The 22,911-nt window shown below is 37.2% G+C and overlaps 1 protein-coding gene across 2 annotated transcripts in view; it reads right to left on the reverse strand.

Moving 5' to 3' along the window:
- NGEF (neuronal guanine nucleotide exchange factor) overlaps window positions 1-16,980 on the reverse strand; it is a 76,790-nt gene extending 59,810 nt beyond the window's left edge. For both annotated transcript variants that reach the window (XM_088132572.1, XM_088132573.1), the window contains exon 1: window positions 16,771-16,980. The gene's annotated coding sequence lies outside the window, so the exon portion shown is untranslated. The remainder of the gene's footprint in view (window positions 1-16,770) is intronic.
- Between the last annotated feature and the right edge of the window lie 5,931 nt (window positions 16,981-22,911).

Raw genomic sequence — 22,911 nt, forward strand, 5'->3', positions numbered from 1 at the left:
GAGAGAGAGCTAAACACAATTTATCCACATACGTACCATGCTAAACCATAGTTAGCATAAACCATGACTTCCAAACTCACTTCAAATTAAGGTTATTTAATTTGACTGCCTGACCACAAACCAAGGAAAATTGTTTTACATATTCATCTTATCTAAAGTTTTACATTCGTTACCATATTTTATTAATACTTTGCAAATAATGGTTTCATCTGCAGTGCTGCTTTGCCATCTTTCTTCCCATTCGAGAGCCAAAAGAAATCATGCTCACATAAATTATGCTGACCCTACTGAGTGCCCTCCAAGTGCATCTGGAATGGGATCATGCCACACTTGTCAGTCCTATAAGGTAGACCAGACTATGAAACCAATCCCATATATGTCTAAAACTACTTTTCTTGGAACAGCTATTGTACCAGGATCTTGCAAGTCCGAATGTACTTCCCTCCTCCCTCATTGAATTAGGTGCCTGTCTGAGGCATTTTCTCAAGTTCATTTCTTGGAATGGGTGCAAGCTGTGCTTGTCTGATCATTGCCTTGGTAGCGGCTCTTCCTCCTGTCTTTCAAGGCAATTCCCTATGCTGAGAGGACAGAGGACAGAGATTACTCAATTAAAATAGCATATTAGATATATAGGATAAATATAGAAGAAGAAGTCCAGATTCTTCACCTCTTACTTCAGTACTAAACATTTATTTCCATGAAGATGAATGAACAAAAAAATATCAGTGGAGAGATTTAATCTTGAGTAAAACAAAGATGAAAATTTTGAGTCTCTCTCCCTAGAAGGGTCAGAAATACTTCATTGGTTTCAGTTTCTTTAAATAAATAGTATAGTTCAAAAGGAATTACAAAAACAAGGTGAAACACTCAGAGACCTGACCAAATTTGAATGGCTTATAACAAAAAATTCAGAGTACAGTACCTGTTATTTGCAGGTTGTTACTGAAATACGATTCAGAAATTGAACAAGACAAAGATTATATGATTAAACGATGCATAATTTAAACAGAATAATTGATATGCAACAATGGAATACCCATGGAAGTTAAATATAAAATTCAATGCAAATATAACAGAGAAAATTAGGATGGGCATTCCCCATCACACAGGCCTACAGAACTACGAGAGCTGAGTTTTTTCAATTACACTTTCAATTACATGAACCAGCAACAGGCTAGTCAGTTTCAGAGCTTCTGACTCTACAACTGTGGGTTGCCCAACCTGTGGAAGAAAGAAAAGGAAAGGAAATGGCAGTGGAAGCTGGGATTCTGATCTCCCTTGTAGCCTAAACAGCCCTGCAGAACAGACCAGAGTGTGGTCCCCCAGCAAACTTGCCATGCCAGTTGTAGCTAAGGATATTGGTGCCCCCAAACAGGTCACCTCAAACCTCTACCATGAACCATGGTTTGTTCAGATGGGAAATCTTTCTCTGTTTTCCTGGAAAAAATGCCATTTTCATGCCACAGCATCCTGGACCAGCTGTAGTCTACCTTAACAGTGAGATGGAGGCTTCATTGTGAGAAAATGTACTCAGGAAATAGTAAGCAGGACAACATTGTGCCACAGAAGATCTCCATGACTGATTTTTAGTGGAGTTTCCAAGCATTAATTGACCTTAGTATTGATTTCCACTTCATTCATGACTTTAAAAAATCATGGTCAAAGAAAAGTATTTCAAAGAGAGACTCCAGTTCATTCATGGGTCCTGACCTGTGGAATATACTCTCTGCTTTGGTATACCAGACCCAGACTGATGTATTTCCTTATGTTTTATGTTGGATTTTCCCAACTTTTAACTCTTCTAATGGATTGGTTATTCTGGTTTTTTACTTTTTTCTTGTTTTTAATTCTTGTTTTCCTTTTGTTTTCATAACGTTATTATGAATTGTTTTGGATTTCTAGAATAAGTAGTGGTATATAGATATTACTGCTGCCACTACTCCTCTTCCTCCTATAAATAACCATACTAAGTGGAGGTTTACTGAAGAATTTCCTATTTTTCACTGACCATGAAAATGTTTCCTGATGTTTAGACATGGCCTACCATGTCTGGATTCAATTTACAGTTTAAGGTATTTTAGGTGAGGCTGGCCATTAGTTTTTGATGACATTTGCATTATGAGTCATCATGCGAACCTGAGGTTATCTTCGTCAGGATTTGGCAGCCCATAAATATCTCGATAGTAAATAGTATGCTTGCGTGATTGATTAGATTGGCCTGGATGGTGCTGCATCCAATATAAAAAGAGGAAAATGAATTATTAGATTTCAGAAGAGTCTCTTTGCTTCTGAGGATTGAAATAGAGCTTAAAGTGATTGAATAGTACACTAACAGGGTAACAGGTCCTGAATAGAGGGTGGTTGCTGCCAGTGCAACAGGGCAAAGGTGACTGGAATATGGTTGCCAAATTTTAGTTTAAAAGAAGAAAGAGATGTTAGTCTTCAGAAGGTAGAATAATAATTTTACAGGATGTTGGCTAAGCTTTGTCTTCAGATATGGATTTCTAGAAATAATAGTAAAACAGTAGATAACAATGCTCAGAAGACTATTGTGGAATGCTTTATATACTCACAAATACACCCCTAACAAAACTGTATCCCCTCAACTAGATTTACTTCTGGTCACAGACTCCAGCTTAGACAGACATGGTTGAATAAATGAGTTGAGGTGTGAAAAATAGGCAAAAAGATATGTACCTACATTCAGTCTGCTAGTGTTCCACTGGAAATCCTCCCTTCATGTTAACTTGTGTTCAAGGGTTGGTGGCTCATAGTTCTATAGAGCTGAAAGTTCATAGTTCATTCATAGTTCTATAGAGCATGAGAGATTTCAAAGATGGTCCATTCCAAAATAATTATAATAAACTGGTTTTGACCTGGAATTGATATGAAAGTGGACTTGATGTTTTGTATCATTCAAAGATTTGTTCTACCTACAGTATATTCCAGGTTATTCAGCCTCGAGTGAATTATGCCCGGCTGAAGGGAAGGTGAAGAAAAGAATTGGACTCTACTTGGTAGAAGATGTATTTATTTATTTATTTGTTTGTTTGTTTATTTATTATTGGATTTGTATAGTTGCCCATCTCACAAATGTGACTCTGGGTAGTGTACAGTAAGCAACCAGTTAAAACAATTAAAACAACAGTTAAACACAAATACAAATACAAATACAAATAAAACCGCAGGAGAATGAACCAGCATCTTACATACAGTGTAACCATCTTGAGAGCTCCCCATTTTTCTAGGCTCTCCAAGCCTCCTGAAAAAAACCAAGTTTTCAGGGATTTCCTAAATGCCTGTAGGGTCGGGGCTAATCTCACCTTGGTGGGAATGATGGGCACTTGGGGGCATTTTGAGTTCTCTGCTCATCATTCTTTAACTTGTACTAGACAATTTTTCAAAGAAAGGCCATGTTCAAACAGATTGTCATCTATAAAGTAAAATACTTACATTAGAGTTTATTCAGACAATTTTCCCCGTTTTTCCTTTATTTTGTCCTAACCTTTTATCCTCTGCCTCCTTATTATAGCATTTTATGGATATTTACTTTACACATAAATATTCTTTTATTCCAATGAGGAGTAGTCAGAAACTTTATCTTTGGGTGGCCCTTTTCACTACTTATTGATAAGACTACTAAGGAATAAGTCAAACCTGCCAACATTTCAAAATCAGGCACAGACTCATGATTATTTCATTATGCCTTCCTGCATAGCATAACATGCACTATTTGTTTTGCTTTTCCCTCCCCCAAGATACACATTTGGTCCCCGAAGCCCTAAAGAAATAGTATTTGTACATTCAGGAATAAAGCAGATATCAATTAGGTGCACCATTCTTCTGCACATTGGCTCCATGTGCCTCTCCCTGCAAGAGCCTCAGCTGAAAAAGCTACTTTTTGCATGCCTGTTCATGATCCAGAGCTTTTCCTGACTTGCACGGAACCACAGCATGAACACGCTCTAGAAACTTCTTTTTTCTTGCCTTCCACTCACCCCCAGCAAATACCTCAGGTGGCCTTAAATCGTCCAGAGCCAGACTGTTCTTAAAATAATGCTTTCCCCTTAAATACACAGCAGTTTTGCCATGTGTACAATGTAATATGCTTCACCAATCATTTGAAGGCAGTACATTATACTGGTATACTTTATGCCAGCTGAAGGACTAGTGAATAGGAAGAGCCCAGGTTATGACTTAATCCCAGGTAAGCCTATATAACAAGGCAGAGACTTCAACAAGAAAATAACCATTCAAAGAACACAGCAGCAGATTACCTCAATTCCCTCCTTCCCTTTTTCTAGCCAACGTAAAACTTTATATTAAATGTTGGGCTAAATTGCCTCTTGCATAACGCAATCCTATAAATGCCTACTCAGATGTGAGTCCACCTGAGTTCAGGGAGGCTTTTGCTCAAGTCAGATGGTGGTAGGACTGCAGTCTTCTTAAACTGAATTAAACAAAACAAATAGAATCAGGCAACTTTACACAACTTCTGAAAAAAAGAAAATGAAGTATTCTTCATCTCCACTTCCCTTCTTCCTCAATATCATGCTTTACAAATATAGCTTTGCTGGCTCACGAATCTCTCTGTTATTTTCCTAGCTCAAGCAAATAACAAACTTCTGAGAACCTGGATGTAAAAATCCAAAATTACAGATGGGAGACAAGTAGCTAAGGTTATTACTCTACGGTTTTTACTATAATCTGGTTCCCTTTGACATTAATTGGCTACCCAACAATCCATGTTCCAACAGAAGGAAAATAAACACTCCATTGATAAAATGGATATCAAGTTAGCAGATCCAGAAGAAGCCACTTAGAGGGGGAAATAAAAGAAAAACACATAGAACCTGGGAGGAACAACGTTCAGTTCAGAGTAAGTTCACTGATTTTTTTAATCTGAAGCGGGGTTTTGCTGTAGGATCCATCTTTGAAAAATATGGCAGCTTCAGAAAATCCATGGTAGCTGATAGGCATGCAAATGCAGGTCTTATAGCAAATTGCACAGGGAATAAGAAATGGGAGATTGCAACAGTGTTTGTTACATTGCTAAAAGCATTTGTGGCGTTCTGACAATATGTCTCACTTTAAGCAAATGAATTCCATGTCAAAACTGTTTGATTCTTGGAGTAGCTAAATTAGATAGACAGGAACACCAGAGAAGGGCATTGTCAAGCATTTTAATTCAGAGCCTACATAAGGTCTACAACTGAAGGGGAGATTTTTGAGGAGAAATATATAATGCAGGAATAATGCAGACTATATAGGAGATATGCATTGAAAGGTGCTTGCTTAATACAATACAATCCAATACAATTCCTGGTATGATAGAAACAGAGCATGTATGAAAATAAATGGAATGCTTACTGAATGATTCACAGTTTTGTGGGGAGAAAGATAAGGATGTATTGATGTGTTTATGGATAAATGAATAAGGAATCTTTGTAGTGATGTTGCAGGTGTGTTAGATATGATTGTAAATGTATGTGCACTTTTGCATGCAGAGGGTGTTGTGGCTGGGAACCTGAATGATTTGCTGCAAAGGTAGATAGATAGAATGATGAAATGAGACATATGGATTTGCAAGTTAATGTATGAAATACCAAGGTAGTTGTGTTTACAAGGAAAATGGAATAAAAATGGCAAGTTGTACATAAATAGCAAATTATTAGAGCAAATAGATGAATTTGTGTTATCTTGATAAGATATTTACTGAAGATTGGGAAAATGGATGTACAGGTGGTCCTCAGTTAATGACCACTCACTCAGCAACCGTTCAAACTTGAGACGGCACTGTCGAGTGGTATTTACGACTGGTCCTTGGAGTTCCAGCCATCGCAGCGTCCCATGGTCACATTGCCATTTGTGATCTTCTTTGTCAGCTTCCAACAAGGAAAATCAATGGGGAAGCCAGCAGGAGATCCCAAATGGTGACCACGTGAGGTCCTCACTTAATGACCCATGATGATTCACTTAACAATGGCAACCAGGAGTGCAGGAATTGCCATTACTAAGCTGTGTGGTCATGACATCGCACTTTATGACCGCATTGCTTAGCAACAGCAATTCGGTTCCCAATTGCTGTCGTTACCTGAGGACTACCTGAAGACATTTTCAGATGTCCAAAGGTTAGTAGAAAGTTAGTGTATAGTGTGTTATCTGTTTCAAGGAATGAATGTTTGTCAAAATAAATAAAAACAGCTATATAAAGCTTGTGCTTCTGCCCACTTTTTTACATAGAAGTGAGAGCTGAGTATGTCAAGAGAAACTGAATGCAGAACGGGTTATTTTAAAAGTGTGTGTGATAAAACAAGAAGAGATAGGATCAAGAATGAATGGGCACTGAATGAATGTGGAATGAATGCAAAAGTGGTAAGCAGTATGAAATAAAACATTGGGGTAGTTTGATCATATAGTGAAAATGAATGACAAAACCGATATATGAAGGAAGAAGGAAAGGATTAAGAGAAGGGGAAGATGAAGTTTGTATTAATGTATGCAGGAACACTGTTATGTCTAAGCTGTAGATTGATCTGGAATATATTAAAGCCAAGGTTATATTAATAAAAGCATATATGGCATATACAGATAATAATTGGTCTTCCCTTCCAGGTTCAATGAAAAATTCTTACAAAGCATTAGTGAAAAAGGAAAAAAACAGAGAAGCCCAGAACCATAACTGCAATGTTTAATTCAAGCCACTAATACTTTTTTTTAAACATTATCATTAAAAGAGCAAAATAGAAAAAAAAGCTTTAGCTGAATAGTGAAAATACAATGAAAAAACCCTTTATAGGGTTAAATTAACTAAATGTAACTTCTAAAACAAAAACACATAAAAAAATCCATATCTATATCAAATTAATTAAATTGTTGAGATTATCATTAAATCTGAACCATATAGCAACATAAAGTATCACCTTATCATTTTTACAGCACCAAAGGTTTTAAAAAATAGATAATAAGCTCATATCCAGGATCCATTTCTTGAAATCAGGAGAGTGACTTTCTTTCCAGCTACATAGAAACATCTCTTTACTATTCCCCATGTTTGATAATGGAAAAGCTTTGAGATGACAAATTCCATATCCTAGGAACATAATTCAACATCACATTGAGATCCTTAAATATAATACATATTCCCAATATTATATTAACATAAATGTTAATTTGAAACTAAAACAAAACTATAACAGATCAAGACCAAATCATGTGAATTAAAGAGCCTTAAAATTTCTTATATCACCACCATTGGAAGTCTAATGTCCATTCGTTTTTAAACATTTTCTGAGGGGCCCAATAGATCTGAAACAATATTTTATGATGAATTAGTTTCATGTTTAAATAGTATTATTAAAGAACATTAAATATTCAATGTTCTTTAATAACCGGACTACTCACTTTCAAGCCGCAAAAACTAAGAATTCTCCCTTTGCATGCAGAACAGCTATAAATTATTGAGAAGTATATTCTGGAACTATTACTGGTGATAATTCCATCAACCAAAACTAGACAATGCTCCAGAGTGACTCCTTATCTTTTCTGGGCTGGTACTGCTGGCTGCTAGCCAAAACGATAGCAAACTGGATACCTGCCACAGTCCAGTGATATGCAAGCTCAGGTTGAATTTTAAGAAGAAAAGAATCCTTTTACCAATATCTTAAGATGGTAACTATAAACATAGTCAACAGACTTGGCACAGGTCAGAACCAGGAATCCAATAAAGTGAGGTGGAATACCCAGTGTGGCAAGGTAAACATGACAGAGCTGCGGCCTGAAAAGTTGTTCTCAGAGTCTTCTCTCAGGGAGTGAGGCCAATAAATCAGCCATGCTGAGTCTCCACCCAGTACATAATTGGGGCAGTTTACTCTTCATCATTGGCTCTTCTTGGCAAGTCTCTCAGATCTATGAAGTTCTGCTGTCTGCTATTGAGTCTTTATCACATGCCTCTGCTTGGGGTTAGGTGGCTGAACTTTACTCTCTGGAAGGCTGACAGTGGTGGCAGGCAAGGTACCCTGGGGACTTGTTGGAACTGCCTCAGCCCGAGTGGAGACATTGGCTGCACCACTACTGGAATCACTCACACCAAAATTATTGTTCCTAGGTGCCCCTGACTCTAATTCTTCCTGATCCTCCTCATCAGAGGACATGTCCAGCAGGGCCATAACACTATCTACCCCTCAGAAATTACTAAATTAAATTTACAGTTGCTAAGTTATTGAAAGTAAATATTGATTGGTAGTTCCCATATTTTTATTGAAAATTAATATTTTATTAATACTGAAAAATATTGAAAAATTGAAAAATTGAAAAATAACCTTATTTTTATTGAAAGTTTGCAGGGACTGTAGATGCCATATAGTGGATAACTGATCCAGTCAGTTATTGGCCAATTAGTTTGCTGAGTGTGATTAGCAAACAATAGAGGAGAATATATGTAGCTCAGGGTTGAACTGTGGAGACCTTAGTACTCTCTGAGCTTGGTTCTTTGCTTGCAAATGTTTCATTACCTGACTAGGTAACATCAACAGTGCTCGTGAGTGTGGAGTTTGCTCCCTGTTTATATACAGTAGCTTGCCCTGCCAGTGTTGGTGGGGTGTAGTTTTCTCCTTAGTAGTTCCTTGATTAGGGTATTGTTTTCTCCTTGATTCTTTGTCTGATGTTAATCCCTGCTTATCTGGGTGTAGAATGCTGGAGAGGATGTGTTCTGCAGAAAACACTGGCAAGGCAAGCTACTGTATATAAACAGGGAGCAAACCCCCCACTCACTAGCACTGATGATGTTACATAATCAGGTAATGAAATGTCTGCCAGAAAACAACCAAGCTTGGAGACCACCAAGGAATCCACAGATTACTGGAAAGTTCATACAACACCTCTACAGGAAACTGTTGAACAGAATGGCAGAAGAACTTGTGCAGCAACAAGCTGGGTTTTGGGAAGGAAGATTCTAGAGTATTATTCTACATCATTTGGCAGAGATATATATTACCTTCTTCACAGATTCATTTATGTGGCTCCTATGAACTGAAATCATAATTTGACTGGTACCCCAGAGACAGATTCTGGTAGAAGCTGAAACATCTTTCCACTGATTGAGGCTGCTGTTGTTAAGTGAGGTGCTACTTGATGCAAGTTAGATGTTACAGCCAAGATAGTTTGTCAGTTCATATCCCTATCCAGAAAGATGTTAAGCTTCAGTGTATTTTGGCTCCCATCCTATTTATAATCTCTGTTGTCTCCATGGTGCTAGCAGTGAATAAAATGGAGCTTCATCCTCCAAAACCAACTGCAAACCAATAGCAGTGCATCTGTGTGCTGATGCAATTGTTGCCTTCTTAACAACTCAAGGTGAATCTAACTATAAATTGTATGAAAATGAGGATCACGGTCTTCACTAAGAGATTTGTTATGCACAAACATAAATGGTTAATACATGGTAATAGTACGGTACAAGTTAAATCTTTCAAATACTTTGGAGTCGTTTTTCAGGCACCAGCTCCTGGGGGAAACAAGGATGGTCTATCTCAAATTTGCACATAGAAATGCTAATGCTGTTCTGAGTTTCCTTTTTACCAAGAATGGCAATTATATACTAGCCACCCTTCAGATCATCAGAGCAAAGTTAATCAGTCAAGTGTTCTATGTGTTGCAGGTATGTGTGTATAAAGACTTCAGGGAGCCATCCAGTGAAAAATGTTTAGTTGTACAATATTCTTAAAAAGAGCTGGGGTTCTTTATGCATCTTTAATGCTTTGCTACACCTGGAATCTGATGCAAATTTGCCTTCTCAACAATTGCCTTAAGTTAATTTTTACTCCTTCCAAAGCAAGAAGAGCTTATCTAATGCTGGAGGATGGAAATACAGCATACAGTAATATGTGATAATATAGATTCTCTGACAAATATCTGATTGTCCTGGGCCTCAAGAGGTTAAGCAGAGATTAGGCAGTAGATGTTCCAAAAAGAATTCCTTTCTCCATTTGGAGATGATAGAAGAGGTCCTATGTCAGCTACTATATGTATTCTATTGTTTAACTTCTTATAAGTAGGGAAATACCTCCTAACATTCAGCCTGAATCTGCTCTTTTCCTTCTTTCTGTTGGTCCTTATCCTGCTCTCAGTTTCAACAGAGAAGAGATTTGCATTCTCTTTCACCTGACAGCCTTTTAGATATTTCTAGACTATTATCATTTTTCTCCTTCTCTTTGGCTCAGCTCCTAGGGGTTCTCTTGGTCAGCTCATAGGGGTTGGTTTCCAGACTTCTTATTACCCTGGTAGTCTCCAGTTTTTCTATGTCCCTTTTAAGGTGCCTGGAACTGGACACAGTATTCCAAGATTGGGCTAATCAGTATAATGAAACTATTATATCCCATTAACTGAATGCAGTGGTTCAATTACTGCAGCCCAAGAGTACACTGATTTTTTAAGTTGCTGCATCATACATGTCTAGTTGGTCCCACAGATGTCCATACTTATTTATTATGACAACAAAATGATGAAATGTGCATTGTAGCATCACCTGCCTTTTTGTACTTGTGCTGCCATGTCACGTGGACATACATAAGGGACAGAGTCTGTGTCATAGCATTATAACACACTTGGCCCCTTGCTATCTACAAGTCCATTAGTACTTGTAGATCCTTTTCACACACATAGTCTCCAAGGTAAATCTCCCCAAACTTATAATTTATTGGATTTTTCCTATTCAGATATAGGTCTGTACTCTTGTCACAGACCTCATCCTGTTGGGTTTGGCCCAATGTTGAACCCTGCTAAGGTAATTCTGAATTATGATTTTATCCCTTAGCTTGTTATCTGCAAATATGATAAACATTCCTACATTCCTTCCATTTCATAAATTCTTTATAGAGATGCTAAATAGCACAGGGTCAAGGATTGAGCCCTGGGGCTTCTCAACACTTTGCTCCATGTTTAATCAGTTGCAAATGCTCTGAACTGCAATGCCATTTACATTATCCATCAAGTCAATAAGGTTGTCATAACATAATTTGTCATTCACTTTACTGAGATCAAAGTACAAAGTACAATACATCTTCAACATTCCTTGGTCTATTAAACTAATCGCTCTGGCATAAAAAGAGATAATGATTTGTTCTTGACTATCCTATGCTGGTTCTGGGCAATAGCAGTTATTTTCTAAATGCTTATAGCAAATCATAACAAATTAAAAATCCACAAAGATAACCTATTTGCAAGCCATTTTCATATACTAAATTATTTATGATATTATATTTTACACAGTTTTTCTACTGCATGCCTTTCTTTTGTACTCATACTATTATCAGTTACTTGCCTCTCAAAATTTGAAGAACGGCAAATGCTAAAAGATACTGTTCTGGTTCACATGTCAGTTTAGGAATTTGGTTAGTTTGTATTAAAATAAGAAACAAAGTTGTCCTCCCTCTTCTCAGTCCAGTAGTTCAATAAATATACTATTATTTTATAAAAGAGACAGGCCATATGTAGATTTCTAAATTTAAAAAGTGTCTGTCATTATTTTTAATTATATTTCTCTTCATCCTTACTTCTCCTCCTGTGCTTATTTTTTCTGCAACCTATTCTGACAGGACTTCAGGAACTGTCTGCAAGAATTCAAAGTATGAATTGTTACGTTACCTATCACCCGTCCACACCCTGATGACAAGAACACACACACACACACACACACACACACACACATCTAGGTTTCAGTTGAATAAAGTATGTACTGGCAATTCCTCTTACTTACAATAAGGAACTAATTGCTCAGTACTGTTAGCTTAAAACTGCCCATCTAATTTCTGTTTTTAGTTCTTTCCAAAAGCACTACTAGTGTTCAAGGCTGCCATGTTCATACTTGGATGGGTATATACACAATTACAAATCTCATACCAAACATCAATGAGCAACATCAAGTCCCTGCAGGTGGACACGTGGGCCAAATCTCATTACATTCACAATATACAGTAGGGCTGCCAAATGGGGGCTGTAGAAATCTGGGAAACCACTAGAAGGCAACAAAGAGACACAGAAAACTCTATTTGCTACTATTTAGTGCTAGATCGATACATAGGGCCTGTAATATTAGAATCCAGTCCATACTTTTAAAAAGTGTTTTATTTATTTCTTTGGGAATTTGCAGTGTGGTTTCCAATACTATGATACTGAATAATCTAGAATGATATAGAACTCCAAATTCAGACTTAGTTCCATCTTGATACTTGTTCAGTGATCTTGAGCAAGTGACATTAACTGTTTGAAGGAATTATGAGATTAGCAATGTGATTGATTAAAAGGCAATTAATGATTCATAACAGAAATAAATTTTATGTGGATTTTCTACTGAATCTGGTAAATTTGATATCATCTGGCCTTGACATACCTGCCTTCCCTGTATTTCTAGAGCCTGGCATACCACCAACTTCATATCCTGAGCTTAGTCCCTACAATAGTTACAATGGTTTGGTGAGAACCAAATCCATTCTACCATTCTCATGGTATCCTCTGGAGCAATGCAGACCCATGACATTATTGTTGTATGATAGTGGGGCTCAAGGAGCTTCTAGGCCAGTCATCCCAATTTGAGTGCCTACAAAATATATAGCCTTAACTCTCAAAATTCCTCAGCCAGCATGGCCATGACTGAGATTTAAGGATTTCACATCTGCAACCAAGTTTGGGGAAGACTGGTCTAGTGCAACTTGATTCCTGTATGCATTTTATTTTCTGTAGAAGTTTTCTCCTCTCATCCTATAAAATACATCTTCCTTAAAATCTGATAGGATATATTTTTAAGCAATCATTTTAGGTGAGTTTGTTTACTTCTAAACTGCTACAAATACCTGATTGGCAACACTATATAGATTTGGCAAAGAAAGAAATGTGGTATATTATTCCAAACTAGGTGAAGGGCATTCCTGCAGGCTATGAAGTAATAGGAAGGCTTCTTTGCCTGTCCAGTCAGCAGATGATATATCAGGGACAACATGTTGGACTCAGAGACTGTTGTGCTTGAGGCTGGGGAATCAACCCCAGAATCCCAGTGCAACATGTTGGGACCTAGATGGAATAAAGTATATATAAAACATTTTTCTTTCTTTTCCATCTGCTAAATTTGAGGTATATCCTTCTGTTTGCCTCTGTCTAGTAATACCTCCTGTATCACCCAGTCATAGGTCACAGATCTGTTAAAGCTTATTCTATTATATAAATCAAATAAATATGCTAGTAGACATATCTGGTAACTGGGCACAGACTGGTGAAAACATCATACTGCAGGAATTGTTAGTTTAATTGTCTCTACACCAAATAGCAGACTAGCATTTTCCCTAAAGTCAAAATCTGTAGTGCCCAACCTCAGCATAAAAAAAAGTTCATAACCGAACTCTGACTTGTTTTTAATCCATGTTTCTTCAGGTCATTGGTAAAAGCAGTAAAAGCCTATTTTAGAACACTCAGGATACCTCTGAGAAACACCTTTGTTTCTATTTTTGAGGAAGGAAGGAAGGAAGGAAGGAAGGAAGGAAGGAAGGAAGGAAGGAAGGAAGGAAGGAAGGAAGGAAGGAAGGAAGGAAGGAAGGAAGGAAGGAAGGAAGGAAGTTGGTTGGTCTTGATTCTTGAGATACTGAATTGCAATGGGTGCATTTTTCAACAGGAAGTCCTCAAAGAAAAAGTCAGAAGTTTATTATTCACCTGAAGTCAGTAGTTTACATAACAGCACTTCCTCAAGTGATCTTATAGCACAGCCTGACTCATGCTACAAGAGGCACAGCCTCTGTTACTAGGTTCTAAGCCATTTTAACAGCAATAATTAGGAATAACACTGATTTTTTTGCTATCTCCACTCTATGAAGCTGAACATTAATTCATATGACCAGATAGTATAATAAAACTTTAACTGCACTATCAAGGGCCAGCTCATGTGGAAACCTTTTAATATATGCTAAAGCTCTCTCATTTGGACAGCTATCCTATAAGCATGGAGATCAAAACCTCAGTGATGTCACTAGCACAACTTGGAGAGGGCAGGGCTGCTTGCTATTCAAAACGTTGAATTGCAGGATTCCTAGGGACATTGGAAATCATCTGGTCAGTAGAGGAATCCACTACAACAACATCTCTGAGAGATAGCATCCTCTGAGGCAGGTTGTTCTACTGTTTCACCTGAACAGATCTAGTGTCCTACAATGAACATTGATCTGTAGCAATGAAATATGCTCACAAATATGAAGCATGGAAGAGGTAGGGCAGACAGAAAGAGATATAGGAGATAGTGGTGAGAGAGAGAGGGATAAAAAAGATGATAAAAGAATTAGAAGATGCTACAAACATAAAGAGAGTGTAAGATTGTGGGCATCTGCAGAGGGGCATGGTAGGGACAACCAATGACTTGTGCATGATGACATCATCATGCAAGGCTGTGATTTATGTATTTGTGTCAGATGTGAGGCAAGTACATAATTACAGCATTTGCATGGTGATGCGTGTGTCGTCATGTTGACATCATTACAATTTGTTATGAGTACTGCTATGTAAGACAGAAAAGTATGGGTGAGAAACAGGGGAGAAAGATAGCTGGCAAATGTTGCTTGCTTGTTTAGATTTCTGCATGATAGCTTAATTGTGTCTCCTAAAAGCAAGTCTAAACACATTCATTTTAAAAGAATTCTAGCACACATGAAGACACAGACTTGGCTGAGCTCCAAAGGAAAACAGTTTATTTTAAATGCTCTATCTGAATTTAGTTTATCAAGGGTATAATATATAGTTAATAGGATATTTATTTATGTGCCACAACTTTGGGTGGCTCACAACAATAATAAAAACCAAAAAAAAAAAAAAACCAGTCCCAACCAATGCTTTTTAATATATCAATATATAAAATCCCTGGGCTCTAACTCACCCTTTCCCAACAACTGGGGGAAGACCCAGTTTTTTCCACCATTCCAGAAGGCTAAAAGAGTAGAGGGTCTACTGGATCCCAGGAAGAAGGGTGTTCTATGGGGCACAGACTGCTACAGAAAAGGCACACTTCCTTGGTCCCACTAAAAGGCAACATTTGAGGGAAGACACCTGGAACGTGCCAACTCTATTCAACCTGATGGAACAGGCAGATACACTCAGGGAGAGATGGTTCCACAAATAATCTGGCTCCATGGCATGCAGGGCTTTAAAGGTGATAGCCAGCGACCTGCATTGCACCTGGAAAGACACTAAGAGCCAGTGCAATTTGCGCAGCAGTTGGGCAAACGGGGGGTGCCCAACACTGCATGAGCTATTGCATTCTGGACCAGTTGTAATTTATGGGTGGTCTTTAAGGGCAGCCCCATGTAGAGCGTGTTGCAGTAATCCAAGTGGGAAATGACCAAAGCATGAGTGACCATGAGCTAGTCCTTCCGGTCCAGAATATTGTCAACTAATCTTCTGCAGGTGGATGCAACTGTTAAAATTCTGTTTTGGTTTCAGAGTACTTTTAACGTTCTGGATTTCCTCATGTATTACTTCAGGTTATTTAACTATGTGAACATTAACGGGTGTGGACTGAAATTATTCAGAGTTGTCAGAACAATGAGTTCTCAGTATGCCTTTATCCCAGCCTGCTCACTCAGTGTAGTACCAGTATTTACATATGTGCACTTCTATGCCTATCAAATTTAAAGTGAATAATATTTTAATAACAGGAATACATGCTTACTCAAAGTAAGATGCTGACTTACAGGGTTGTTGAATTTGGGGTGGTTATTCTAAGTTAAGTGAAAATATACACTCTAAATACACTCTAAATTTATGAGGTTTTCATTTTTGCCCTTCTTTCAAAAATCACATTTGCATTTAGTATTGCCTTACACTCAATTTCAAAAGTTACTTTTCCTCCATAAATGCAATCTCCTTCTCTCAGACACTGAAAACATTGCCTTTCTAACAAACTATCAACTTTTATTTATTTCACACACATACATGCATACACACAAGCAAACTGTTTTAAAAAGCAGAATTTCTGATTTTGGCATTTTCATAAACTATGTCATAGCATGGTAGACAATTTAGGAACGTTTTTTGTTTCTGAGCAAACAAAAGATCCGTAATAAGGGAAATGATCTCTTTTACTGTCTTTTTAAAAGATCTTACAAGTCAGTGCTTCTCAACCTCAGCAACTTTAAGATATGTGGACTTCAATTCCACACATCTTAAAGTTGCTGAAGTTGAGAAACACTATTGTAGATGGATGGCTCCTCTCAGGTTCAATCAAAAGCTGTCATGCAACCGTTTTACATTTCTGTTGTAACAAATATTCTGTGGTAAGAAAAAATTGAAAGAAACAGGGAGAGTATTGAAAGGTAGAACATGGAAAACCCAGGCCTTAAACCTCCTTCCTCCAGTTTACCATTGAAGTATGAGGTGGGATGAAATCTGGAGCCCCCCAAAACTATACAAAATGGTATCTCCTTATGCCCCAACTCTGTGAAACATCAATATCTGATGGACTGATGATCAGGAATCATGTTTCCTCATTCATACAAATTACTGGCTTGCAGATATTGAATCTCCACTAATTTCCCCAATGGTAGACTTCCTCTTCTCTCTTTTTAGCTAACCTTCCAACTGCTGGAATAATTCCTGGTGGCTTTCAAACAGTCCCAGTAGCTTCATTTCCCTGACACAGTCTGATTTTCTGGGTTTGTATTCTTGCTAGCTGTCTGAGATTCCATTCTCATTCCGCCACAATTGCTTTCCCCACAATAGAGACAGAATATTTTCACTCACCTAGTTCTGCTGTAAAAGTCGTTTCCTCTTTCAGTCCCAGTCTTCTACCAACAGCTTTTCACCTGCGGTTGCAAATTCTGTTCACTCTTTAAAGTGATTTAGGGAGCTTATAGTGAAGTTCTGAGGCCTGGACTGGGAAAATCCTTTTTGAGAACAGCAATGACCTTCAGTCAGAGCACCTGTCACCAGACTCTACGTGTTTGGAAGCAAGGTTTTACCAAGACACTGTTTACTTTGTTTCCAGAGTCACAGCAAGCTTGATTTAAAGCAACAGGTTTCTTTTATTCATATTTAATGCAAGCACATTGCCAAGCGTCATTTGTGCTGCTTGAAGGTTTAGTCATCAGGCTTTGTCAAGCCACTGAAATAATGTCTGAGTGAGAACCCAAAGCCACTCCACTGACATGTGAAGATTGCAAAGTGACTAAATCAAAGAATATATGATGAAGGCAAAGTGTGCGATATAGTTATTAAAATTAAACATAATGAAATTTGACTGCTTTTCTAATACAGATAGTCCTTGCTTGGCAACTGCCTCGTATAGTAACTGTTCACAGTTACGACAGTGATGAAAAAGTAACTTTGCAACCAATCCTCACATTTGCGACCTTCACACATCTATAAAGCAAAGGAAAGGTGAAGTAAGATCATAAGCACAGTCGTGGTTTCACTTGGTGATTGCTTTGCTTAACGATCAAGTTGCTGGTCCCAATTGTAGTCACTAAATGAGGACTACCTGTACAGCTTTACAGCTAATCCCAATTTTTCTGAGAATTGTTGACATTTATTTTGTAAATGTTGGCACTCACAGAGCACAAGAATTTCCAGTTCAAGTTTTTAAGAATTACACAACAAGTGCCAAAGGTGCCTGTGCCCTAAAGTAAAGAAGTTAACTGGATATGTCTGTCAACTGGGCAAGAGATGAATGGAACTGACAAATTCACTCAAAATTCAGAAGAATGTTCTAAAAGAATGGTTGGATTGCTGGGTCACCTTTTCCAATGTACTGAAAAAATGTCCACTATAATAACATGTTGGAGCAAAAACTATATGTATGGTTGATTCAGAAATCCATATTTTATCAAAGATTAAAGTTTGCAAGAAAAACCCATTCATAGGAATTTACACTAAGGCTGTGTTATAAATCAAAATACCTTTTTAAAGTTATTGTCCCATTATCAGTCTATTTCAAGAATTACTTACCAATACTTTATATTCATAACTCACCCTCCAAGTTTTTTTTTAAATTGGGAGCTACTGATGCCTCTTTCATAAGAAGTGACACTACAAATGGAATACAATATTCCAAATGAGTGCTCCATTGTTCAATATGCTGTCATTACATTCTTTTTCAGATTATTTCTGAATCCTTTTATTAGTGCACCCACACATCCAATTTGCATTTTATAACTAAAAAGAATCACTGCAACCACCTTAATTTTAGCAAAGTAACAAATAAAAATCAATGGATGTTGAAGAGCTTGATTTTGTCCTCACTTGTTGGATTACATATCGTTCCATCTCCAAATGACTCATTCCTAGTTTATCTCAGTAAAGCAAGTAGGGAGTCAGGCCTATAGCAGAAAGCTTTTCATTAGCTTAAAAAGAGTTTATAGTTAATTACAGCATTTGGCAATTTGCTTTTTTACTGGAAAGGTAATGGTTGATGTGAAAGAGATTAACATATGTTGTTCATAGTCTTCCAAGGGAAATCACTGAATTCCTATAAACTCTACTGGCTTATTATCTTCTGTCTACAAGGGGATGAAATACACTCCATTTCATTAATGGAGTCCTTGATGCATGCAATTCTGTTGCAGAAGCTTTACTCAGATGTGTATATATGAATCCACAAGTGCAGGTATAAACATCCAGTAGCCACTATGACCATAAATGGGGGACAGTCGCACTGAAATTCCAGAGCACAAAATCTGGATGAACTGCATTAACATAAATAGGAATGCTATTATATACCTTCATTTTTTGTGGATTAAATGGGAAAAAAATCCTATTACATTGGTATCCCAATCTGACATTTTTTAGCTTTTTCTGATGGCATCTTCATACATTTTCTCAGGATTCTTTATCTTCTATTACTTTCTACATGTAGCTTCATTTAGTGACCATAATTGGGACCAGCAACTCAGTCATTAAGTGAAGCAGTCACTAAGTGAAACCATGACTGTGCTTATAATCTTACTTCAGCTTTCCTTTGTTTTACAGACTTGCGAAGGTCATAAATATGAGGATTAGTCACAAAGTTACTTCTTCATCACTATCGTAACTGCAAACGGACACTAAACAACACAGTCACTAAACAAGGACTATCTGTATTACCTTCTATGTGATGTTAGAACATTATTATTACTATCATTATTAACAACAAGATTAGGGACCACTCATCAGTGACAACAAGGTTTTATACTAAGGGCATAACTAATTATATTGGTAAAACAAAGTAATGCAACAGTTTAGAGGCAGCTAAAGAAGAGCATAGCCAATTAAAACAAATGTTATACAAAGATACAAGAGGATACTTTTTAAAAAATAATTGGAATAGTTAGTCATTATCAATCATTTTCATTGTCTGATTCAAAATATCCGTCACAGATGCATTTTAAACCTTTTAATCTCAGTATAATTGAAAATGCCTGGCCTGTTCTTAGAGTTACTTAATCCCAATGGAATTTTTTCTTATGCATAAAAAATAAAGATGTAGCATTTAACTCAGTTTTGTACAGATTAGCCCCCATAAAAATGTGCATCAACCCATAGTACAAAAGATCAAGATTTATAAGCAGGACAACATATCTGCTTCAAAAGAAATGAGATCACTAGTGGCTACTTTCTACCTTTTCAGTTAGTTACATAAAATATGAGTTCAGGTGAACAATGTGAGGAATGTGCTTAATTTGTCAACATCTTTTACCTGCATCAGAATTTGGGCATATGCCAGGAAGTTGCTTTGGTGCAGAGCTTTGTGTATGTTAGCCAGGGCACCTTTAAATGTTGTGCCAAGTTGTATCTTATAGATAGAAATTGTGCCCTGGCAACAGTAGAGGCTTTTGAATGATAAAATGGTCTCAATGTCCTCTAGATATTGCTCAATTTTCTTTGCTACATGCCATGCTGGTACAGTGAGATGTAACAAAGTTCATCAATGCTTTTAAAATATTTGTAAAACTTCTGTCTTATGTCAGTATATTCATGTCAGTACTTTGTGTTTGTCACTGGCCTGCTTGCCTGCCTGCCTTCCCTCATATTATGTGAACCCTGGAATAATTTCTCTTTGGATAATTGGCCACCTTCCTGCTCTGCATTCCCATCTACCTGCCATTCTCTCAAGGTTCTGAAATGCCTGATCTTGGGGCATTTCTGCCACCATGTAGAAAAAGAACCATAGAAGGGAAGCTTTGATCCAAGTGGAAGAGCCTCATTATGCTTTGAACCTAGTCCAATCTGCTCATGCATCAGAATAATAAGGGAAGAAGGACGAGAAGAATTTCTCAGCAAGAAACCTTCAGCACGCATTTTGAGGTGATGGCAGACAAAACACAGAGGGTTACTCTGCTGTCTGTTGGTTTTCACAGGATCTTTTCTGCCTAAACTGACTTCTATCCTGCTTGGACAGCCCCTGGCTTTTGGAGGACACAGAAAAAGGGTGAGTCAGGTTAGGCTGTGCCTGGGCATCTAGGACTCAAGGAGGAAAAGTGGGGGGGAAGAGAGAATGCAGTGGAATAGGATTATAGAAGCTCCCCACCACCAAAAGATGGGGAAAAGGTCATGGGAAGGACAGGGAACTTGCTCCCCAGTTTAACAATGCGGAGAAAGAATGAGTTTGTCAGGACATATATATGTACCCAGGCAAGCACATCCAGCTACATATGTAAACAAAAACATAAAAAGAGACATTTAGCAAGTAAGTTGGCCTAGCTGACCACCAAGATTGAGAAAGAGAAATCTGGGAAGTAAGTTGATTGATTCACATTGAAAGAAAGTATGGGTCAAGTGGAGAGCAACTGAGAGATTCGTGGGGTGAATTAGCTGACACAAAAGAGAACAAAAAAGGTTTTCTGTTGGAATAGACAATAGAGGGTTACAATAATAATTCAGGTTACAATTTCAATCTCTGCTCGCAATTTCTTGGGGAATTTACCTTTGTCTTTGTGGTCTTCCAGATGCTGCTTGTTTACATTGTGAACAAATGACCCAAACTGATATTAACAGTGGAGATGGCAGAAGAGATATAAGACTAAGGTAACAGTGACTTGTTCAAAGTCTCTTGGAAAGCTTCAAAATAGGATGACTGTGTTTGCATGACACACCCAAGATTACCTAATATGTTCACATGACACACTGAAACATTAACTATTTGGTCATGACATGCTAAGCTAAAATTGTGGTTCTCTATTTTCTGCAAATAAACCTGTGGGTATTCAAGCTTGCTGTTCTGTCTGTTGCAAGAGATATCCTGATTCTGTGATATTTTTATACCACTAGAATTCACTTCACTGAGGTTTGCAGAGGAGAACTTGTGTGTTTTTTAAAAAAATGTTCACAAATATATTAGAGCAGACAGCCTTTTCACCTTCTTTGGGATATTTTTGTTTGCTTCATCTCTGAAGCCCAGAGTTCTTCAGAAATTCTATTTACCAAATCTAATCCACTAATGTATTATCTACTTTCACTTCATTATTATGTGTAATATTGCTAAGATTGTATCATGTTGTTATTTTGCATCAGATTTCAGTGTTGTCCATCCAGTGATGTCCATGTACACAATTACCTTTTGGGTTATTGGGAGAAGTTATTTGTTAGTGAATATTTGTGGAAGAACTCAGTGTGTCTTCTGCTTAATTTTGTACACCAAAGTATTCCCATTATTCCAGATGCTGCCTACTTCCAAATTTAGCATTTCAATCTTCTATAATAGGCATATATCTTTTTTGGTGTTCTGTTGACAAGGTACTGTGAATTGTCATAGAACTGTTCTATTTCTTCTTCCTCTAGTTTTATGGTTGGGGCATAGACATAGTTCATTATGATATTGATTGCCTTGGCTTGAATTCAAATTGAAATCGTTCTATCATTTGGGGAATTGTATCTGAGTACCCCTTTTTGTTAATAATGATGGCTGTTCTGTTTCTTCTATGGTTTTATTCTCTGCAATAGAAGCTTTAATGCTGCTCTGATGAAAAATGAAAAGTCCATTTCAGTCCATTAATTGTCAGAGTATCAGTGCTTAGTCTTGTTATCATTTGTGCTATGATAACATTAATTCTGTGTTAGTTCATGTTTCTGACATTCCATGTACTAAAAGTATATGTATCTTTGCAGCATCATTTTAATTTTTTTTAATGTTTTGCCTTTGATCAACAACTAGATGTCATTACAGTTTTAATCCAGCCACTGCATAAGCAACAGTGTAATTCATATTTCCTCTCTGGTTTTCTTCAGTAGCTCATTAGATACCTTCTATCTTCTAACTTGAGAAATTCATCTTCTAGTATTATGTTGCCATTTTCCTAGTTGTGAACACTAGAGTGTGTTATCATCTCCATCAATATCAGCAGATCATAGACAAAGAATCAGACTGAATATTGGAGAAAGAAACCAATAAATTGGGTTATAATAAAAATATAAATAAGTAAAATCCAAATAAACCAGAACTAGCTTCCTGTCCCTCAACCAAAGCCATACTGCAAATGTTGAAAGTCCAGAATTACCTTACCACTAATAAGCTAAGCTGGGTGAGAAATTAATCACACCCTCCTTTGTTAGATTAATTTTGATAGTTTTCCATATATGGGCAAAGACCAGAATGCCCTCTTGTGGTCAACTCATTATTGCCAAGACCTGCCCATACCCTAAATGCATGAGGGCTGTTTAAATACTAGCAAAGTCTTCTCTTAAAGATTAATGTTGAGATTAATTTCTATGAATCTTATGTTAAAATAGAATACCACTATGAGTCTTAAAGTGTCTATTTCACATACCTGTTTAATTATATCTAGGTACTTGTCTTCTATTAAAAATAATGATAGCTGTAGCACATACCTATTTGACAATGAGCTCGATCAATATTATTTTCTTGGAATAACTTGTTCTTAGAGAACCAGTTTGGTATAGTGGCTAAAAGGA

The sequence above is a fragment of the Python bivittatus genome, unplaced genomic scaffold (genome assembly GCF_059951505.1).
Source record: "Python bivittatus isolate LINGU-HERP-01145 unplaced genomic scaffold, Pbiv_v1 ctg000980_np1212, whole genome shotgun sequence".
Taxonomy (NCBI): Eukaryota; Metazoa; Chordata; class Lepidosauria; order Squamata; family Pythonidae; genus Python; species Python bivittatus.